This window comes from Diachasmimorpha longicaudata, chromosome 14, assembly GCF_034640455.1.
Source record: "Diachasmimorpha longicaudata isolate KC_UGA_2023 chromosome 14, iyDiaLong2, whole genome shotgun sequence".
NCBI lineage: Eukaryota > Metazoa > Arthropoda > Insecta > Hymenoptera > Braconidae > Diachasmimorpha > Diachasmimorpha longicaudata.
Genome location: NC_087238.1, coordinates 647,979 through 666,144, shown reverse-complemented (window position 1 = coordinate 666,144; position 18,166 = coordinate 647,979).

The window sequence follows — 18,166 nt, the reverse complement described above, 5'->3', positions numbered from 1 at the left end:
GATCTGCAGTGATTCACCAGATCACGTAGTTCTTTGGTGGGTGGTGGGGTCGGCGAGTCATGTGGGAAGTAAGCCGAGCAGAACACAATATCCTCCGCGCCGGCCTACCCCCGAAGTCTCACGACAACCGCCACCAAGTCTCTGTGGCAGAAGTTGGCCATTCCCTTGGCTCCACACGCTCTTTTGACAGCAATGCAGGCCCTGGGGCCCAGGTCGCCCCGAGTATAGAATAGCTCCACCTCGCCTCCAGATAGGCCTTTTACCGAGCCTCCGTGTTGCCAGGGCTCTTGCATAAGGCATATGTCTGTGTGCTCTACTGCAAGACTGCGACTCAGCAGGGCAGTCGCAGCCTTGCAGTGCTGCAAGTTAATCTGGGAGCAGTGGACTAACAGTGAGCCTAAACCGTCTCCCTGCATCTTGGCCTCCGCTCCTTGTCCCCTCGTCCGCCTGATCGTTGGTGGGCCATTAGGCAGGGTCGCCTGTTGCCCCCCTTACCTGCCCCGAGTGGGATGAGCCCGGCAGGGCCCAGTTTCGCGGGCGCCTTCCCCGGCAGTTACTGGGGCACTCTCCGGGCCACCTGGACCCTTTGGCGCTCCCTCCCGCCCTTCGCCATCCCCTGCGGTCCCTGACCCCCCTTGGTCAGCGATCGCGTCTACTGGGCCTGGCTGCGCCTGGGGCGCCTTTCCCCCCGCCGCTCTCCGCTGGGTCTCATAAAAACGAGCCCGGCCGAGGCAGTAGAACGGGGCCATCCCCATACCCTTCAGGGCCTCTAGGGACTTGGGGTCCACACCCAACATCAGGTTGAGCCCCTCCGCCCGCTCCGGCAGTCCCAGACCCTCCACTTACCTGTGGTGAGGGCCCTGTTCTGCATCCTCAGCCTCTGAAGGGCCACAGCCGCTCCCACGGGTTTTCCCGGGAGAAAGGCCGTAACCCTGATCAGCTTTTGGAGCGCTTCCTTATCCACCAGGATAAGGGAGGCCCCTTCCCAGGGTACCAGGGCGGGCACCACTGTCTTCAGCCATTCTCTCGACTGACTGTCCGTGCATGCCACCCACAGCACGCCATCGTCAAACCAGTGGCCGTCAAAGCTCGGGAGCTGACCGTCTAGGTCAGTCCCGAACAGTGCCGCCCCTAGCGCCTCCTGAACCAGGTCGGCCCGTTCTCTCGTCAGGGACAGCTCAGGATGGCCAGTTGGCACTACGGCCACCCTGCCACCACCCTTCGCCGCCTCTCTGAAGGAGGTTGCCGCTAGTGCTTCCATAGCCCTTTTCTTTTTGGGCATGGCCACATCGGGGGGAGTGGAACCAGAGGACCTGGGCCTCTTGGGCCCTGTCCCCTGTTCCTCCTTATCCTCCGACGCGGTCGCAGTCTGCGGAGATTGCTGATCCCGCAAGGCCTCGGCTTTCAGCCTAGCCTGGCGGGCCCGGCGCTTCTCCGCACTCGTCCTACCCTTCCTCCTCTTCCCGTGGATACGGTTAGCGACAGCAGGCCCACCACTGGTAGGCCCCTCTGAGGCTGGCTCCCCCTCCACTTCCGTCCGTATCTGCGCTTGTTCCCCTTCCGGGGCCCTAGCGCAGACCATCTTCTCCTCTGATCTACATGCCTCAGCCGTTCCCTCAGAGAGGCCACCGTCATCGGCGTTAAAATTAAAATTATTATTATTTGAGGGATCTATATAATTCCCACGAGTAACCAGGAATAGAGGTCCACCCCCGCAGAGCCTTGATGCGGGGTTAAGGTATGCATACAATGAGGTGCTGCCTGGTTTCCCAAGGGTATCGTTTACGACACTGTACCCCAGTGTCACTCAGCCCTCGGCACGATTAATTCCACGTTCGCTTGGGGAGTCTGGTCCACGGCGATGCCTTGGGTCTTCCTAACGTTTTTTTACTACCGTAGGTCGACGTTATAGCTGTCGCTAGCCGGGTTCCGAAGTGTGCCCCGGGATCCTGGAGTCAGGTGCTGTTATTCAGACTCCTGTCTCCGTCCCCGAGGAGCCACTCATCCTCCGGCCTTCCCCCTATCCGCCAACTGGGGACGCGCTCAGTCGGTGACACAAACCGTCCCCTTCGTCTCGTTTATAGAGCGGTCCGGGGCTGAGCTTTTCATTTCTCATTCCGGCATATGATTATTTAATATTATTTTATATTATTTGATATTACCTCATTTCCCAAGTTATACAATATTCCCCCGTCAAAACCCCTTTTCGCCCCGCGATTTCTTCCCCCCTTCCTGCCCGTGACATCATTCGATATTCCATTGTTAAATTCGCCGGAAGGCAAATCAGTTTCTTTTGTTCAACCTCTCCCACTAAAATCCGGAAAATAATACCCGAATAGGATAAAATTTATTCCTGAAAATCCTTGGTGGAAAAATTGTTATAAAATCGTATTTCAGCCCTTGACTATCGTACAGTCAAGTAATTCGTTCGCGCGGCCGTGTTTACATGGGCATGTGAACAAACCCTCACCTCGACTTATCGAGGCCTCCTTAATTCCCTATCCATTGCTATTCAAAAGATTTCTTGAATATTCCCTCATTCCCCCGCCACCCCTACTATTCGCTATTCCCTTTCACCTATCCCTCCAAATCCGAAAATAATATTGTAAATTCGGGTGAGGTAAAATAACAAGTTGAAAAACTTATACTTTTGATTTTTTTCCAAACCCCCCCCCCCTTAATTATTAGATAAAAATACTCCACTGTTCAATTATTTACATTAATATTCTTCCAAATAAATAAAATTATGTATAATTAATGATAATAAAAAAAAAAGAGATTCGCTAGTTACCGGTCTTTTGCATCCACGCGATCACATGATCTTGTTTGATTCGCAGGGGCTTTCAACAGTAGGGTCATATGCGACCCTTAAGGATCGATTTATTAGGGCAGAAATGAGGCGGAAATTCGGGCCTCACGCTGCTTATTGGGACGCGGTTGATGATTCAATGACGGTTCCTCTAACTACTATCGGTTGTCAACTCGTACCGGAAGTGGACGACTCCATTCGCGATCGAACTTGCGAATACCCCAGAACAGGACAAAGCATGGGCGTTTATCAGGATCCTATCCCCCTCGGACAGACCCAATGCTCCCCTACCCACGACTCCTCCCAGACCGACCACCGCTCGCCCAATCGAGTCACCTTCAACCACCCTGTCACCACGTCCCCTCAAACCCCTCCCAGTACCGCATACTCCGACAACCCAATTCCCCTTATCACCCCCCAAACCCCTCTAACCGAACTGATCCCCAGGTATCCCTACCTTATTCCCCGGCGAACCCCATTCCGTCCACTCCCCGTCACCAGCGGACTAACCTTTTCCCCCCATTCCCATTTGCGAACTTCCCCACTGAGTCCCACTCTACTGCCCCGCCAGCCACCTATCCGCCCCCTCCTGCCGCTCGCCATACGTACCATGTGGATGAGCCGCTATTTCCTTCTTGAACCAACCACAGATACCCCCTTACCCACAGCATCAGATCCCGGACCCCTACACACGGACCTTCCCGTACCATGAATTTTGCCTCCCAAATTCCCCCTCTCGCCCTTAAAGATTATGACCCTGCCGAACGTCCACAACCATCCTTCCCCCAGACTCCCCATCATAACACCTTCCGCGAACAGGGATCAGCGGACCCTACGTTACGAGAGCTAAAAATTAGCTCGGTTTTTAAGAGAGATGGAACCACTTCCTCTGGGGCGAAAAGTGAGGACCCTCATCTCTTCCTGGACCAAATCGGTGATAGTTGCGCCCTTGCATTCGCGTTCCGGGGAAACGCGAGGACGTGGTGCTGTACCGAGCACCCATATTTAATCACATTCGACGATTTCGTATAATCCTTCACTACCACTTTCTGTCCCTTCGGAAGGGAAGAAAGTATCTCTGGCCGGATAACCGACAACGTACCTAGGCTCCCAAGGAATCGATATGGGACTATATCATTTGCATGAGAGGTCTTTTCGCGAACCACCACCCCCCTCCCTCCTTAGCCAGACAATTGAATATCGTACACTCCCAAATGCACCCCTCGTTTGCCAAAGAGATTAAAAGAAAGTAATTTACCACCTACGCCCAGCTATTGGCAAGCGCTCATGAGGTAGAATACATCGCTATTAATGCGTCCCGTTATCAACCTCCCCCCTCAGTCGAAGACAACTACGCATCGGCTTACGCCTTCAGCACTCCCACCCCCAGAGAACAGAGACGAACTACGACTCATTATTCAGCTCTGGGTACACAACCCCTGAGAGCTCCAGACTTTCCCCCAGCACAGTTTGCTTCCAACCCTTATGCCCCCACTGCTGGTCACACTGTTCCCTTTCACCGCCTTTCACCCGCTCGTGGAGCCTCAGCCAGTCCTCCTCACAGCCCTATCCCTCAAAGACGTTCCAGAACCCCCCCCCCCCCCCCGCCCTTCTCCCCGCCAGATACCCAAAATCATTCCCCTTCCCCTCTTATGAGTCATTAAATACCACCCCATCCCTTAACGACCCCTTATAACAGCGGATCACAGGAGAACTTCACTCGCTTCCGCTGTCGCCAACCTGGACATTTCGCCCGTGAATGTCCTATCTACCCTATCCCAATAAGACGAAATCCATCTCCCCACTATTACTCCTTTACTCCCAGCAGTCCACACAAAACCAACCCCAACGAACCCTCCCTTCATACCCCCATTACTCCCGACAGCGATATCCCCCTCAGAGAAACTAAGATCGGGGGGGACCAATAATACCTCCCCCTACGACCAAGACGCCGACAACAACTGAAACAGGTACGCTTTCAACTGACGCCTGACGTGACAGAGAACCCCCCTCCGAACCCCGAATCCCGCACTTTTGACCCTCTCGCAGAGATCCCTGACGCAGACCTTCCCCTTCCGCCCCCAGAAAATTCCACGGATCCCCCTACCTTAGTAAGCACCCCTCACGCCCCGTAAGTAACCCCGTAAATCCTACCCCTGAAAATTCCACGGAGTCCCCTGTCCCACTAACTACCCCTTCAGGCCCAGCAACTAATCTTCTAAATCCAACCGCCGACCTCCCCACACAAGAAACCTCTTTTTCCCCCGACCCTTCTACCTCTTCCCTTTACCCGCACCACCCTCACCGCAAACTTCCTGTATCCCCGCACCCCGCAGACGCCGTAAAACCCGACTACCAGTAACCCTCCCCCCGAAGAGATTCCCACACTACTGACATTGACAGCCAACGACCAAGACAACCTTGACTTCATTACCTATGAAGACTTCCTGACCCGTGTCTACGATGACCCCTCCGAAAATAGATACTTCGCCCAGCTTAAGCTTGGCGACATGAAATTGCGAACTTTAATTGACTCCGGTTCAACCGATCTTTTTTAAGCACCGAGATAGGACCCCCATTTAAGAAGTTATGCCGTCGACGTCGGCGAAGACGTTACTTTAGGAAACGGCGACTCAAGGCCCCTTGAGGGATGCGTCGCAATGCGACTAATTTCCGGGTCTCACCTCAGTATCGTCCCCTTCCGGCTTACGAATGCCCTGGCCGATTGCGTTCTCGGGATGGACGCGCTCCAGCAATTGGGGCTTAAAAGCTGGATCAAACCTGCCCCAGAAGTTGCTAATGTTTGCCCCCATTGACGATGCATATTGATACGCAAGGACATCCCCCTATACGCAGCCCCACGAGACAATAGGCTCCCCAAATTTTGACAAATGCTCCTTCCTTTGTGACGGCCTTGAATTCCTTGGATATATCCTCACCCCGGTCGGATTAGCTGCTGACCCTGAAAAGACTGCCCCTATCACCAATTACCCCACGCCACGAAATATCAAGGAATTGCACCGATTTCTTGGTATTGTAGGGTGGTATTCCCGATTCCTACCCCAGCTATCCAATGACAAAGTCCGCCTCCTTCTCCTATTGCATAAAGATCAACCCTGGACCTGGACCTACGATCAACAGACTGCTTCCGACGCCCTTAAACAATCCCTTACTACTACCCCCGTCCTAGCCCGACGCGACTTTGATGAACCCTTCACGATCCAAACCGACGCCAGTGACGTAGCCATCGGAGCTGTTCTAACGCAGGAGTCCGAATTTTGCTCTGACCATCTAAATAGTAAAGCTTCTCTCGGCTCTGACCGGCCCATCTATTTTGCCAGTCGAGTCCTTACCCCGGCTGAGCATAATTATACAGTAACGGAGCGTGAATGCCTCGCTGTCCTGTGGACTATCAGAAAATTCCGCGCCTATCTTGAAGGAAGTAAGTTTAGAGTCATTACAGATAACGCTAGCCTAACATGGATAGTGAACTTTAAAAATGCCATCGGTCGAGTAGCCCGTTGGGCCCTCGAACTCCAGTCCCATAACTTTGAGATAGTCCATCGTAAAGGATCCCTTCATGTTGTCCCCGACGCCCTTTCCCGCATTTGCCTCCACACCCTAGCCGTCCTTGAATTGATGCAGTCCTCCCCCGACAGATGGTACCAGAAAAAAAAAGCTGACGTCAAAGAAAATCCCCATAAATACCCCTACTGGACAGTAGACGACGACGTCCTTTACTTTCTACGTTCCGGCCCCCAGATTGACCCGACAGTCCCTGATCTGAACCGATGGAAGACCGTTCTTCCCCCGGGACTCAGACTTGCTACCATCCGAGATGCCCATGACAGTCCCTATGCCGCCCATGGAGGCATTGATAAGACTTATCAAAGAGTTTCGACTTATTTCTATTGGCCGGGTATTTATCGCGACGTCGCTAAATATGCCCGAGCTTGCCCCTCCTGTCAGCGATATAAATAGATTCAAACCGTACCTCGTGGATTAATGCGCGAGCGGACGACCACAGAGCCCTGGTCCACCGTCGCGGGTGATATTATGGGCCTCTTTCCCCCCAGTTCTAGCCAAAATCATTACATCCTTGTCCTGGAGGACGTTTTCACTCGGTATGTAGAATTAAAGCCCCTTTGGAAGGCCACGGCAAAAAATATATGGAAGATCCTGTACGAAACAGTGATCCTGCGCTGGGGAAAACCACAGTTTTTCCTCAGTGATAACGGTACGGAATTTGTAGGAAATGATCTAGCGCAGCCCTTAGCCCAGTTAGGAATCACCCATATCACCACCCTTCCCTGCCATCCCCAGTCCAATCCTGTCGAACGAGTTAATCGATCCCTGAAACCTAGTCTAGGCATTTATACGGGTGAAGATCATAGGAATTGGGACCAATTCCTCCCCGAATTTGCCTTTGCCCACAACACCACAATCCATTCCTCCCTTGGCCTGTCCGCAGCTTTCCTTAATACGGATCGCATCCCCGGTCCCCCCAGACCTATTGCTGAGCCAACCCCAAATCACATGAACCCCTAACCTCGTCACCCCCGGGATCGTGGCAGTGGCGCGTTGAACGGATGACATATTTTTACAATCTTGCTCGTCAGTACATGGGTGAAGCATTTGCAAAGCAAGTCGAACGATACAACCAAAGACGGAAAGATCTCTCTTTTGCGGTCGGAGACCTGGTTCTGTGAAAACACCGCCCCCTCTCCCATGCAGCTACCCATTTCACCGCTAAATTAGCCCCTAATTACGATGGCCCTTAGCTTGTCCTGAAAGTGATTTCCCCTATAATGTACGACTTGGAATACCCGCATGGTAACCGCATCCCCAAAATTCCCATTTCTCACCTCATACCCTTTGTCGCCCCTCCCCCTTTAGATACCATCGAGGATACCAAAAATGAGGAGGATGCCTCGCTGCGGAAGAGGGCCGTATCGGGCGCCAGAGTGAGAAGTGACGCCCAGCGCACCTCCACCCACTCCGGAATGGTGGGCCATTGGGGAAATGCTGCGATAGGCTCGTCAGGAGACCGAGTATTATCGGAGGTACGGCCACCCACCGATCAGGGGTTCCCTGTCGGCAGCGACCTCGGTGGCCACTTCGGCAGTGAGCCTGGACTCGGAGGCTCCCCCACACCAGACCCCCCTGGCAGATAACGAGGAAGGCCCAAGATGACCCTCACTCCCCCCCGCGCCGGTTCCCTTAAAGAAACTCGCAGCCTCCCCCCCGCCCCCGATTATCTTCATTTCCAACCCTCCTCGTCAGAAGACGAGGCCGTCCTCACAAAAGCCCCACTCGCCCCCTCGCCAACCCCCGAGACCTCGAGCCCATCGCCAGCCGGCTCAGATCCCGAGATCCCTGAATTCCCCCTACAATTATCCCCCCTCAGAAGTCCTCCCGCCACGTATCTCGCTGATGAGCCTAGCTATCCCCTCAGGTTCCTCAAACGTTCGCCAAACCCAATCCACGAAAACCATCCCTGCCCTGATGTCCCCCACATCCCTCGACCGGCAAACTTCCCGCAAAGTTCTATCCCTTCACGCCCCACGCCCAAAGTCGAGTGAACCCGTCCAACGGTGACTATTGACATTATTCTTTCAATTTCGATTATCATTATTATTATTGTTTATATTATTGTATTTACGATTATCGGTTCACTAAATTCACCCCTTTTTTCTAGCAAATGTTAGAGCCACCCTCTTCTGTATCATATAAAAAGTGGTCCGACAAGTGACCTGCCTGCCCCTCACCCCTGAGAATCCACGAATACAGGCATTGATTCTTCTAATCGGAATTTTGACAAACCGTTGGAAAGTAGTATTAATTATCATTGTGAATAAACCTATTTAATATTAACAGTTTTTGCCCCCATTTGTTTTTATTTGTGAGCCGACCTCTAATTATTAATAAAGAATTAAGACAAAGGTCACAAAACCCCCGGGACAGCTAGAGTGGTGAGGATACAGGGAGGGAGCCTGGCGAGGTTTATGGGTTTAGGAGAAGGGCCATGTCCGTCTGAAGGGTACCAGATAGTGAGAGGTTGAGCGTTCAGGGCGATGAAGGGGTTGGCGGGGTCGTCCCGATGATTTTTACGGCATTCGAGGTCAAGCCCTAATTGCTGGAGGGCGTCCGTCCCGAGAACGCAATCGTAGGCCAGGGCATTCGTAAGCCGGAAGGGGACGATACTGAGGTGAGACCCGGAAATTAGTCGCATGGCGACGCATCGCGCAGGGGGCCTTGATTCGCCGCTTCCTAGAGTAACATCTTCGCCGACGTCGACGGCATAACTTCTTAAAGGGGTCCTATCTCGGTGCTTAAAAAAGATCGGTTGGGCCGGAGTCAATTAAAGTTCGTAATTTCATGTCGCCAAGCTTAAGCTGGGCGAAGTATCTATTTTCGGAGGGGTCATCGTAGACAAGGGTCAGGACGACTTCGTAGGTAATGAAGTCAGGATTGTCTTAGTCGTTGGCTGTCAACGTCAGTAGTGTGGGAATCTCTTCCGGGGGAGGGTTACTGGTAGTCGGGGTTTTACGGCGTCTGCGGGGTGTGGGGATACTGGAAGTTGGTGGTGAGGGGGGCGCGGGTAAAGGAAAAGAGGTAGAGGGGCGTGGGAAGGAGAGGTTTCTTGGGTGGGGAGTTCGGGGGTAGGATCTATTAGATTAGTTACTGGGCCTGACGGGGTAGTTAGTGGGTTAGGGGACTCAGTGGAATTTTTAGGGGTAGGATTTACGGGGTTAGTTACGGGGCATGAGGGGGTGATTACTTGGGTAGGGGGTTCGGCGAAATTTTGAGGGGGTGGAAGGGGAAGGTCAGGGTCAGGTATCTGTGGGAGAGGGTCAGGAGTGCGGGATTCGGGGATCGGATGGAGGTTCTCTGTCACGTCAGGCGTCAGTTGAAAGCGTACCTGTTTCCGTTCTTGTGGGCGTCTTAGTCACGGGGGGGAAATAGTATTGGTCCCCCGCCGATCTTAGTTTCCCTGAGGGGGATATTGCTGTTGGGAGTAATGAGGATATGAAGGGAGGGTTCGTTGGGGTTGGTTTTGTGTGGACTGCTGGGAGTAATACTGGGGAGATGGAATTTGTCTTATTGGGGGAGGGTAAATAGGACATTCGCGGGCGAAATGTCCAGGTTGGAGACAGCGGAAGCAGGGGAAATTCTCCTGCGATCCGCTGATATAAGGGGCAGTGAAGGGAGGGGTTGCTATTGAAACACTCGTAAGAGGGGGGGGGGAACGATATTGGGTATCTGGAGTGGCGATGGTGGTGGGGTTCTGGAACGTCTTTGAGGGATAGGGCTGTGAGGAGAACTGGCTGAGGCGCCACGAGCAGATGAAGGACGGGGAAAGGGAACCGTGTGATCAGGTGGGGGGGCATAAGGGTTGGTATCAAACTGTGCTGGGGGAACGTCTGGAGCTCTCAGGGGTTGTGCACCCAGAGCTGAATAATGAGTCGTATTTCGTCTCTGTCCTCTGGAGGTGGGAGTGCTGAGGGCGTAAGCCGAAGCGTAACTGTCTTCGACTGAGGGGGGAGGTTGATAACGGGACGCATCAATCGCGGTGTATTCCACCTCATGAGAGCTTTCCAATAGATGGGCGTAGGTGGTAAATGATTTTCTTTTAATCTCTTTTGTAAACGAGGGGTGCATTTGGGAGTGTACGATATTCAATTGTCTGGCTAAGGGGGAGGGGGGTGGTGGTTCGCGAAAAGACCTCTCATGCAAATGATATAGTCCCGTATCGATTCCTTGGGAGCCTGGGTACGTCGTCGGATATCCTGCCAGATACTTTCTTCCCTTCCGAAGGGACAGAAACTGGCAGTGAAGGATGATACGAAATCGTCGAATGTGATTAAATATGGGTGCTCGGTACGGTACCACGTCCTTGCGTTTCCCCGGCACGCGAATGCAAGGGCACGAAGGGTCTCCTCTTTGGTGAAGTTGTACGACGCGCAACTATCACCGATTTGGTCCAAGAAGAGATAAGGGTCCTCACTTTTCACCCCGGAGAAAGTGATTTCATCTGTCTTAAAAACCGCACTAATTTTCAGCTCTCGTGACGTAGGGTCCGCTGATCCCTGTTCGCGGAAGGTGGTATGATGGGAAGTCTGGGGGAAAGATGGTCGGGGACGTTCGGATGGGTCATAATCATTATGGGTGAGAAGGGGAATTTGGGAGGCAAAATTCACGGTACGGGAAGGCCCCTGTGTGGGGGGTCGGGATCTGTTGCTAGGGGGATGGGGGTATCTGGGATTGGTTCGAGGAGGAAATACCGGTTCATCCACATGGTACGTAGAGTGCGCGGCAGGAGTGGGCGGATAGGTGGTTGGAGAGGCAGTAGAGTGGGACTTAGTGGTGAAATTCGCGGATGGGATGGTAGGGAAAGGGTTAATCGGCCTGGGACGGGGAGTGGACTGAATGCGGTTCGCCTGGGAATAAGGTAGGGGGAATACCTGGGAATACCTGGGGATCAGTTTGGGTAGAGTGGGGCTGGGGGTGGTAAGGGTAATTGGGTTGTCGGAGTACGTGGTAATGGTTGGGCTTTGAGGAGAAGTGGCGGCAGGGAGGTTGATGGTGACTCGATTGGTGGACCGGTGGTCGGTCTGGGGGGTGTCGTGAGTAGGGCAGCATTGGGTCTGCCCGAGGGGGATAGGATCCTGATAAACGCCCATGCTTCGTCCTGCTTTGAGGTATTCGCGAGTTCGATCGCGAATGGAGTCGTCCACTTCCGGGAGGAGTTGAAAACCGATAGTAGTTAGAGGAACCGTCATTGAATCATTAACCATGTGATCGCGTGGGTACAAACCGTCGTAACAATTTTCTAATTCGTGTCTAAATTGGGATAATTGTGAGGGACCTGGTTCCGGGTATGAAGAGGGTGAGGCAGTGAGGGGACCATCCTAGGGTAGGTATCCATGGACGTCGCCGTAGTGACGTAGGTACTAGCGCCACCGGTGCTACCGTGAGCACAAGTACAGGGGGAAGAGGGAAAATGAGCGTGAGTGACCGTGGCGGTACTCACGACGGTAACGGGTGGGGAGGTAGTAGTGACAGCTACCGCCGAATACAAAGGAATTCCGGTAAATGGGGCATCTGTGGGGCCCATGGTGGGGAAAAGACAAAAGAAGTTAATAAATGGGGCAAGATTCGAAAAAAAAAAATATGCAGAACTGTCGTAAATTAATCAAAAAACTGAAATAATTTATTAATAATCAATGAAAAACCTTGAGGAGGAACTAGGAAGAAAAACGGAACAAAAAGACCGGTAACTAGCGAATCTCTTTTTTTTTTAAGTGAAAACTTTTTAGGGCGCGTTGGGCACTTTTGTGGGTGAGCATTTGCTTGTGAACTCGCGACAGATGTGATTTTACAATGATGCCAGATGCGGGACCCACACGTCTCCCACTGCCCCACTCCGCAGCAGTAGTTGCGCGAGGAAGTTGCGCATGAAACCCCCACGCGTGGGATTTTTGCCCCCGTCTGGCATCACTGCTATTAGTATACGCATAGGTATATACGAGCTGTTTCTTTCTTTCGCTAGGGAAACAACTTCCTGTTTTACAACAACAGTTACATTAAAAGGATACAAATTTGGCGCTAGCGTTTAAAAAGGCGCTGCATTTAAAGTTTGAAGTTGATAAATTTCTACAAAATTACAGAAAATCTCGAAATTTTGGGGAATTAGGAAAATTATTAGTATGCTCATTTCAGCTAAGAATTAAAAATTATCGGAAAGCCGGAAAAGTAGGAAAATCCAAAAAATCGAAAATATACTCAATTTAGTAGAGAATTTCACTAGGGACGTGAATCGATGATCGGAAAGTCGGATGGTTAGAAAAAATATATATGCTACGAGGTATTATAGCTTTAAAAAAATCTACATTTTTATTTTTGATTATAGATTTGTCTTGAAAATGGATGCGGTTTTATATGAAGAATTTGATTTAACGATGTCGAATAATCGCAATCGTAGCAGAAAAAAATACTAAACTACTAGTGATGCAGTATTCAAAAGAAATATAAATAGATTTAAATCAAAATTGTTCATTTCACACTTCAGTTGCCATAGACCTATTGTTTCAGTTTTAGAATTTGACGAAAATGCTGATAATGATGATGTAAGAGTTGAAATTATGGATGAGAATTGATAAATTTTGTATTTACTATTCCCTAATATTTACTCATTTAAATAAAACCACTTCCTTCGAATATAGTTTCTATATTATTTTACTTCATGTCCATTGAAAAAGTGCCCACATTGCTTTTGTTCCGTCGTGGAATCTTTTTTCGTCGATTGTTAGAGTATTCCAGAATATTATTTTTTGTTTTTGTACTTTCCGGATTTTCCTTAAATTCAGATTAACCAGAACCGTCTTATTTTGACCCTTGAAATATTGAAACAGTCCAGTCAAATAGACGTTTTATTACGGTTCGCGTAATTCCCCAAGTCTATACATTTTGTTTTGAATAGAACTATTATCTTTGATGATCGCGTAATTCCCCAAAGTCTCGACATTCCACTCAATTCAATCATAAAGTCTGTCTACGGTGAAAGGTCCAAGAAATGTCTTTCATTACGGTACTAAATATTGACCTAGGCAGAAACGTTCTCCCCCGTCGTTTTTCCCGTGCCCAAATTTCCCCAAAAGGGTCTAACCTGTCAGGTTTGTCGATTCTCGTCATGGTCCGTGCAAGTCCATAAGACCCCCGTTTTTCTACAAAAGATTAGATTACTATTTTTCACGCATTGGCATCTATCCGTGTAACGTTGCTCAAATATATACTGTTCGGTTTCCAATTCTCCAAATATTAAACTGTGATATCCAAAACCCTTTATCAATAGTTTCTCCCGCATTCCCCATAGATACTAACCACAAAGAACCACATTCCTTAAACCATAAACACCACCTTGCAAAAATCCATCCCAGTTACAAAAACACAACGTCAACCAAAAATTGGTTTTGCCATTTCGGCGAGTGCATTCACCCTAACAAAAAGAATTGCACATACCAGAGCACTGAACTCCACCGCGGAAATCATGCACTGACAAAACTGCTGACCGCCAAAACCGCTGACTTAACAGGACAATCCCCTTTAACAATCGGTAGTGGGAAACCATACCATAATTTCCACCAATTAGACGCCAACTCGTGTAACCCCCAAAAATCGATCCGCTCCCCGAAATCAAAAGATCAAGCCAGTCTAGAAACAACCGTCGGAGCGATAGTTTGACTTAGTGGAAATTACTTTCCGGAATCGATCTGTTTCGTTCGGGCCTCCCATACTATAATTCGCGGTACAATCGATATAGTGCGTGGTAATCTATTTCACCATAGTAAATAGCTAAACGGCCGGAAGTGAACAGGGATACTGCATCCTTTAATCGAAAGTAGGAGTGTTTCTTGCATTTTAAGAGAACTACCTTATCAGTTTCTGTGGTTGTGGACATTCTCAAAACTTTTCAAAAACATTGTTCATTAATTATAAGAGAGTGGGTGAACGTGGCATGAATAAGAAGTATTCATGGTAGGATCAGAAGCCATTCTGATTCTGGTGAAGAAAGACGATTGTGTCACCGAAGGATCCACACATTCCCGATACATAAGGGAAAGCATACCTTTATACCCTTAAACTGTGAGTCTCCTAAAAATTATTACATCTTTCTTCAATTCCAAATTAATTGACTATCGAACTCTCCAAGGAAATATTCGGGGACAAATATTGAATCATTACTATCTTTTGTTAAATAAAGTTTACATAAAATTCTAGATAATAACCAATCATTGTTAATTGTAATTCAAAAAGGTTGATAATAGAGAAAATTACTTTTGACCATAAAATTTCCTCGGAATCATTTGATTACTCCTAATTGTTTTATTCCCCTTTCTATTTAAATTAACAACATAATCAAGGTAAGAGCGAAAAACAAATCTAGCGTCGTCCAAATAAAATCTCTAAATATAAAAATACTCAGCTTCATTCTATATGTCTAATTTAGCTTTTCATATTTTCATATCAAAATTTGTAGTTCTTCTTTTTCCGTAAATAACTCAATTATACAATAGTTGTCCTCCGACGCTGACAACGTCTCCGGACATAACAGCTAGAATTTCAAGGCGCAGTCGGTAGGACCGTTCTAGGTTTCCTTTCACTCTTACCGCCAAATTTATAATACAGAATTTTCCTCAGATATCGAATAAATTCCCTTTCCTTTTCGATCATTCATTAAATTTTTTTGTTGAGATCGACTCCTTCCTACCTAGAGTAGGAATTCTTTTATTCCTTTCTGAACAAACTCGGCTAATTCTATCGGAAAATTCATTCCTCTATTTTTTTTTCTCGAAAATTAAGCAATCCATATTTTCAGCATCAAATGCAATAATTTTAAAAGTTTTCAAAGAAGGAGGTAGCCCAAATTCTATTCAAGATTTTGCTATCACAAACATTTTTCTGACCTGCTTCAAAACGATTTTTCGATGGCTAATAGTTCCGTCAATATCACTTATACAGGTGATTCAAATGCCACAGGGTAGCTTGTTGGGAACCATGAAGATTATATTAAAGCAAGGGATATCGCTAGTAGTATACCAATTTTTTCTGGTACCTCCCAACACGCTTCCCTAGATGAATTTGAATATGCTGTTAGAGCAAATCTATCATCGATTCCTACTGAAAATGGTAGGAAAGAAGAGTACATTCTTCAGATATTGAAACGCCTCCTACCCCCCGCTAAGTTCACCGTATCGAACAAAACCCTGAACTCCGTTGAAGATGTCCTTAAAATTCTAGTCAAACGATTCCGAGGTCAATACGGTTTCACTTATTACGTTAACCAAGTCCGTGGTCTATGCAAATACACAAACGAACCCCTAGAATGCTTCTTAGAAAGATTGGCAGCTTTGGTTCAATTTGGGTTGAGAACACTCGAAAGTGAAACAGAGACTAAGAGAGGTGTTCTGGAAGAATACCTGAACAATGAGGCTCTGGCCAGATTTAAAGAGTATGCAACACCTGGAGTTAAGGATACGATACGACGGCAGAAATGTAAAAAAATTGATGATGTACTGAGGGTACTCGATTCGGAAGAGTTCCGGCCGAGTATGACATTGCCTGCACCTGAGATACAAGATCAAAACCAATGCCGTTACGTGACGGAGTATCTTTTAGTTGGCATACACAATGACATGTGGGCGAATGAATCAACACCGCAGTCATTCAAGGCGTATCCTCAAACACAAACGTCAAGTCCTCGATATGCAGTCCCTCAGCATCACCAGGGACGTTATGGTACAAATCCATCCTTTACCCCAACACCTGGTAGAGGCTATGGAAACCCAGGATTCCAAGTCAACTATGAGGGGAGAAATCAGCCAGTCAACAAGGATCTGGTAGCCTCGCTGCTGCAAGATTATCTGCCTCCGAAACGTCCGCCCGGACCGTCAAGGGGATCAGCGAACCTGGAAGCACTTTCATCCAGGGGTCCATTCTCACCACCTCGCCTCAACGGGGGTAACCCTATCGCTATGGCAGGGGGACCAGATGAAAATCCGGCTCTCCAAGAGCTACTCCAGCAGCTCGAGCGACAACAGGCCAATGAAGATTTAGCCGATGGAGCCTCAGTTGAACTCAGTCTTCACCAATTAGCTGCAATCTTGACTGGATCCTCGCAACCACCGAAAGAGCCTGTTCCTAGGAGGGAGCAGAAGAGTGAGCGACGAAACGATGACCTGGCTGAAATAAAGCAGTTCCTCCAAACTCTAGTGCTTAAGATGAACCAACCGCCTGCCATACCCAATCGAACACGAGATAATTCTCGGGAACGAGGTCGGACGGATTATCACCAGAGATCTGGGGGAAATCAAAACCCACAAGTCCTGAACTCAACAGCAACACCTGGACTTCCTATCCAGGCTTTAAACGAGTATCTGACTCGTCAAGCGGGTGCGATGACGAGCGACCAGGGTCAGAATCAATACCATACCCTGACGAGCACCCACCGCAACCACCAATAAAGGAGACGGTCCTGTGCGGCCCCAAGCGAGGTCCCCATATCCGGATCCAGGGTCCATACCTGAACACGGATGGGATCAGTGCCCTAGTTGATACTGGGGCTTCCATAAATCTTATAGCCATTCAGTCATTACAACCAGAGGTTATCGTGGATATAAGAGAGACGTGCAAAATTGTGGGGCTCTCCAATGATGGGATGGAATCATTGGGAACTGTAATGCTGCCGCTTCACCCAAAGGCAAAAATCAAATTCCATGTCATACCTCACCAACCTGGCGGATACGGAGCAATTGTTGGTGACGACATGCTGAACAGGCTGAAAGCGCATCTATCCTTCAACACACGAACCATTACATTCAACATATCTCCATTAAAACCTCTGCATATGTGTGTCCCGAGTTGTCCTACGAGAAAAGAGTGCAGGATATCTCTGACCGGGAGTGGACCCAGAATTAACTTACGAGTTAAAAACTTAGGGGGAACCCACACCAATTCTTGATAGACACCGGAGCGGAGATAAATCTCATCGAGCGGCGCGCAATTAAACCTGGTGCCAAGATCGAACCACCAATCGTGAAATATCTAACGGGGGTAACAGAAGACGCATTGCCAACTTGTGGCATGATTCGCCTCTGAATCCTAAGAGCGGAGGTCCCCTTTCACATAATTGATGGCGAATTACCAGTGGAATAATCAGGAGTTCTCGGCTTAGAATTCCTTATTCAGGAAAATGTAGACATCAGGTACCTCCAGAGGACAATAACTACCGAGAAAAGACCGAACCTACCCATTCATTGGTTCGAGTATCGCCGACCATACGGACCCAACATAATTCCCGCCAGAACACGAATGGTCATAGGAATTCCATTCGAAAACCCAGACTCGGAAGTTGGATACTTACCCAAGGTCGATACACGTCAAGGGATATATCTAGGCTGAAGCGCGGTGACAGTCACAAACGGAATAGCCTGTGCAGTAGCCATTAATACCACTTAAGATCCCATCGAACTCAATATTCCCCCACAACGGATAGAACCATTTGATGAGGAAATTTACTGCCCTGGAACTGACGTCACATTCTGCAATATGGCAATATCCTCAGAAGAAAATGAAAGTTTACACCAAAGAGCAGCTGACATTGTTCGAGCGTTACCTGAACAAGAGCTCAAACTCTTTGAGAGGAAGAAAGTGGTCGACTTGATTAGAACATTTGATGATGTCTTTCACCTCCCGGGAGATCAACTAGGGAAAGCTAGACACTTCAAATGCAAAATCCGTACAATAGACAACAAGCCGATCCATAAACGGCAATATAAATTCCCTAAACAACACAAG